General features: G+C 38.8%; 1 long non-coding RNA gene across 1 annotated transcript; it reads left to right on the top strand.

The window, feature by feature from the left end:
- Window positions 1-590: 590 nt before the first annotated feature.
- Window positions 591-2285, top strand: LOC117465482 (uncharacterized). The gene is made up of 3 exons (XR_004554188.2): window positions 591-867; window positions 1164-1275; window positions 1860-2285. It is a non-coding gene; the product is annotated as an uncharacterized lncRNA (long non-coding RNA).
- Window positions 2286-5213: the final 2928 nt, after the last annotated feature.

The raw sequence follows: 5213 nt of genomic DNA, 5'->3' as shown, positions 1-5213 counted from the left end.
TTGAAGATTATTATCATCTGATATTTAAGAAGTGTGTTACATTTGAAATGGCAGAAAGTCTTGTTGCAATTTCCAGATATTAAAAGAGGTCCCTTGAGTTTCTCTGGTAATTATCAATAGTATCAGTTAAGTGAATACTGTTCAAACAATACCTGTGTTTGTGTTTTATATTGATTTCTCTGTTTTATCCTTTCATAAATGTGAGGACTAAAATGGCTATAAACATTCTGGGCTGGTTGGAAGTAAACAGGGTTTTATTGCTCTGTGGGGGAGGTGTATGTATGCAGGACAGGGGGCTAGGTATATGAGAGTATATTCTGCTTAAGATCTCTATCATGTCATGTTTCAGGGAAGTCTACATATCTTGAATAGTATATGTGTTGGTTTAATTACTTTGTATTAATAATAAGCAGTCTGTGTAACCAGAAGTTGGAGATATGAGAGATGAAATCTTTGTGTTATCTTTGGGAGCAAGGAAATATCCTTTAATTAAGACACAACTGAAGTCTCTGGAATGTGGGGGGATGTGTGTGTGGAGGCTGAGTTAACTCCACCCCTTCCTGTGTGTGTTGGTATGAAAGCCTGTTCATCTTTTTGTTCCCCCTCTCTTCTCGCGCTGCCCAGACCGGAGGGTCGAAGCAGCACGTGAACAAGGGCAGGAGTAGGCATATTCCTTACATTACGGATATGATATGATATGGCTTTATATGGTATGGTAATGTATTATATTGTATTGCATTATTACCTTTTATAATTAAAACAGATTGTTGTTTAACCCTCGTCCTGGTTGTTTTGAGTGTTCCTTCTTTTGAAGCAAACTCATGGGATCGGCGCGGAGAAGTCAAACCTTCTCCTTCAACACCACGGGTAAGTGATCTCATGCTGCTCAGTCAAATCCTTCCTCCTAACTCACAGGAGTTAGAAATTGGGTTTATTTACTACTCTCAGACCTCCATTACTTTAAGTTTATTATAACAAACATTCACATACGCAAACATATTTTTAAATGAAATGATGCTACTTGCTGCTTAAAAGGAGCTAAACCAGTAGAACAACTGTATCTTTAGACTACTCTGCTGCTCCACAGCAAAACCTGCAGTTTCTTGTATGTTCTGTTTATTATTGTGCTTTCACTGGGCTCCTTTCAAAACTAAATCTGTCAGATGGTCTTGGAGAAGATAAACTGGCCCACACAGGATGAGGATGAAGACAGTGAAGTCTCTTTGGAGGATTCCTGTAGGATCACAGGATTCCTGCGCACATTTATTGAGATGGGTAAAACAACGTCTTCAAGCTTTGTTTACTGAAAGTTTGTAATTATTATAATGAAAGCTGCGCTTCCTCTGTTTTTATGTTTAACCGTGGATTTTCAGCTACAGTAACAATCCAAGGCGTAATTTAAGTAACATTATTGTTATTTAACTATTAAAGGTGGGGTAGGTAAGTTTGAGAAACCGGCTCGAGATCGCTAGAATTTGAAAATACACAACCGGAGAAAATCTGCCACTTCCTTACAGAGCCCCTCCTCCAACACACACGAACGCGCACATGACCAATGAGGGCACGAGATAAGTTTGTGCCACGATGGAAGGCTGACAGGCAGGTAGGCCATCCAGTTACTTTAGCCGGGTCGGCTCAAATGATTGGTCGTGCTTTTACAGCGCCACGGCTTCCACAGATGACGTTTTTTGATGGATTTTTTGTCAAAGCACTTAAGATATTCATTGCTATCGGGATGTTAAGAGCATTCCATGGAATATAACAAAAAGTGTATCTCGAGCCGGTTTCTCAAACTTACCTACCCCACCTTTAACTGAAAGCAATTATAATAAAATGAATTTATTCTCTGTTTTATAAAGCATCTCCCCTTATCCTTGGGAAACTTGTGCAGTTCTGGATAGGATGGAATGTGCTTCCTAGACATGGCCTGGATGTGACCGTGGTGGAGAGCAACTTCCCCAGCTCTTCCACATGCTTTCACCAGCTGAAACTTCCAGGACATTACAAAGAGTACTGTACGTTTGAAAGGGACATTCTTGCTGCTATTTGGAGCACTGAAACTGAGTTCGGAATGGTCCGAAGAGACGGACACACCTTAGTACTTGTGTAAGATTTGTTGTCTTTTGTTAGGCCGGCCAAAAATGTATGTTTTCAAAAAAACTCAGTTAATGCCTACTCCGGCCAGTTTGTGTAACACTGAAAATATATAAAGATAAACATGCTTTCCTTGTTATTGCACCTAACAAAGAAAGCATGTTTATCTTTATATATTTTCAAAGTTTTAAATTGATATTGGCTACAAAATGTTCATTAACTGTAACAAATGTATATTTCTTGATGCATTACAGTAAGTGTTGATTCACAAGCATATGGTTCAGTGCAACACATGTTTAAAATGACTACTGAACGTAATTTCATTACCATTTAATTTTTATTGTATTAAAATCGAAATATACTGAATCTTGGTACCAGCGTCTTCATGTAACTCAGTCAAATATTGTCACCTAATCGTCCTAGTCGAAACTTTAAAAGACTACATTTCCCACAGCCTTTTGATACACACACATTTTGATACACACACATTTACTGTAGCATTTCAGTCAATAAGTCCACAGTTTGTACATAGACATTCCACACATTGGACAGAGGGCCATCAGGGTCTGGAAGTCTTTCCACTTCCTGGTCAGTCAGTGAACGTTGCAGCTGAACTTCAGGAACCACAACATGAGGCTGGCGATGAGCACATGGTCCAGTCCAGTCAACTCCAAACTCAATGTCAACCTGCAATTGCAAAAGCTAAAGTTAGAGTCAACCAAAATCAAAGTTTTAATATATTTGTCAGTTAATTCATTTTATATAACCTAAAGTTTTGTATCATCTCCTGGAATTCCTGATTAATGTCTCATGAACAGCTATAACATCAATCAAATAATTAGAGAGAGGAGAAAGCCCTGATGTATCATTATCTTCCTTAACCGCTTGTTCTGGTTGATCACAGCATTTTAGGAATACCTCATAGAAGTGTTTAAAGTGCCGATGATATGCAGAATAAAATAATTCCATCACATTCAGTTTTCTCAACAACAGGCCACTATTTGTTACATTGTGCAACTATATGCACTTTGGAATGGACCTCCCTTGTATTATTTGTTTTAAACAGTTTGTGTAATGACAGAAAAAGTGGGTATTAGTGTTAACATGGTCCCATGTAGGAAAGTAAAGTCAAAATAAAACTATTGAATACAATCAAACCTGTATAGGTTCCTGCTGGGCCTCACGCTCATGGCGAGTCCACAGTTGCAGTGGGGACCGGTTTCCCTCAGTGCTTAGTCGGTGGAAGTTCCAGCCTTGCTGGAAAAACTGCAGGTGCTTCTGTATGTGGGGCACAAAGCACCAGTGCAGAGCATAGAGATGCACTTCACAGTCAGGATTGAGAAGGCCTTCTCTCTCTAGGTTGAAAAACATTGTGTAGAAGAGATCGAGCACTCCCACATAAACGTCTCTCCAGAGCCTTTCTATCCTTTTGAGGAAAAAGGAAGGAAAATATTTAGTCTGCTAAGTGAACAAAAAAAAATAACATACATGCAAAATATCACCTTTCACCTACCATAAATGGTAAGTAAATTTAGAATTGAATTACATTAATTAGAAGCTAAGTATTAACATTTTTGCCGATTTCAATAGGAAAATGTTCCTGATTACGTGGCAAGTGCACAATAATGCCTCTGGAAAAAAGCTGGAAGGCAAGGCAAGTTTATTTATATAGCACTTTTCAACACAAGGCAATTCAAAGTTCTTGGAAGTTGGATTTAGCAAACAACATTTTGCTTGAGAAAAGTTCATCAAACTTGGGTGAGGTTTTTCTACTGTAAGCTTTGTTGAAACTGGATCAGGAAATATATCAGCTGAACATATGGATGTATAAAAAAAGACGGACTAATGCCATAGTTATACCACATTAACTGTTGTGGTTCAATATTAATGTAAGGTTCTCTTGACTGGAAAATACATTCAAAATTCAAGTTCCAACAGTAATTTGCCCAGTCATGCAACGTGCTGGGACTTCCACTAAATAGATATTTGAAAAATATTGTTATCCTTCTTGTCAAATTATACAGTTGGTGTCATAATTATAGTGTTTGTATTATAGAAATATAACTTTTTTATTTCTATGGTTTTATCTCACAGAGGAAGACGAACAAAAATAAAAATTAATAATAGCTAAAGACATATAGTTGACATTGCAATCTTTACCAAAGACTTAATTTGATAAAAGTTTGACTTGAAGTTTGATTATGGACACTCCTGCCAGCAATGTGGGAATTCCTGTTCTCTCCTCGGTTTGCCACCATGTAGCGTGCAACGTCAACATTTTCTCCACCTTTATCTGACCTCGCACGTGATGGCACACCGTAGACAAAAAGCTTCTTAAAACTGTTGCTGCCCGATTGTTGGTGGCAGCACTCAAGTACACGATGAGACGACTAAAGCCGTCAATACCACCATGCACAACAAAACGCCACCTAAAGGGATATGTATAGGCAGGTGTTAAATTGGGCCGGGGCTGTCCGGGGCCAAGCACCGGCACATAGGAAAATGCTCTGACGTCATGCCCCTCGCATATTTTAACAATGTATGCAGCATGCCTATATCATATGTCTACACAAAAAATATATACATGTTAAAACCTTTCTTTCTGTATGTTTAAGGTTCTTAATAATTCGAAAAAGCAATAAAACACTCTTTCTAGCTGTAGGGAACATAAATAAGAAGATGCGACGATGACTTGCACTTTTCAAATTTGTTGTGGGTCTCCCCTTTCTTTATTTTCTTCAAATCTACTTGGCTAATCGGCAACCACACAGTCTCTTCCGTCAGTCACACAGACAGCCAGCAGAGTGACAGGTTTCTTAACATGAATTCGTCTGATATTCTGGTTTTACGTTCGACTACCATTAAGTTAAATAACGTTTTTTTGTTTTAACTAACTTTTGATCAAATCAAGCGTTTCTTAAACTAAGAGAAAGACACCAGCCAATGGTCGATATTGTTGACTTTATTTTAGAATAGCAGATCTCAGCGACCAGCTATAGTTTGTCGGCTTTGTCAGTGAAGTGTGTCTCTGCTCCGATCGTGAGCTTTACACCGCAGCACCTCCCGCGGGACTCTGCTGCGGTTCCTCGGTGCAGAGCGCCCGTTTCCTAAACCATGCT

The sequence above is a fragment of the Pseudochaenichthys georgianus genome, chromosome 20 (assembly GCF_902827115.2).
Source record: "Pseudochaenichthys georgianus chromosome 20, fPseGeo1.2, whole genome shotgun sequence".
NCBI lineage: Eukaryota > Metazoa > Chordata > Actinopteri > Perciformes > Channichthyidae > Pseudochaenichthys > Pseudochaenichthys georgianus.
Note: the sequence above shows the minus strand (reverse complement) of the source record. Positions and strands in the feature narration are given on the sequence as shown.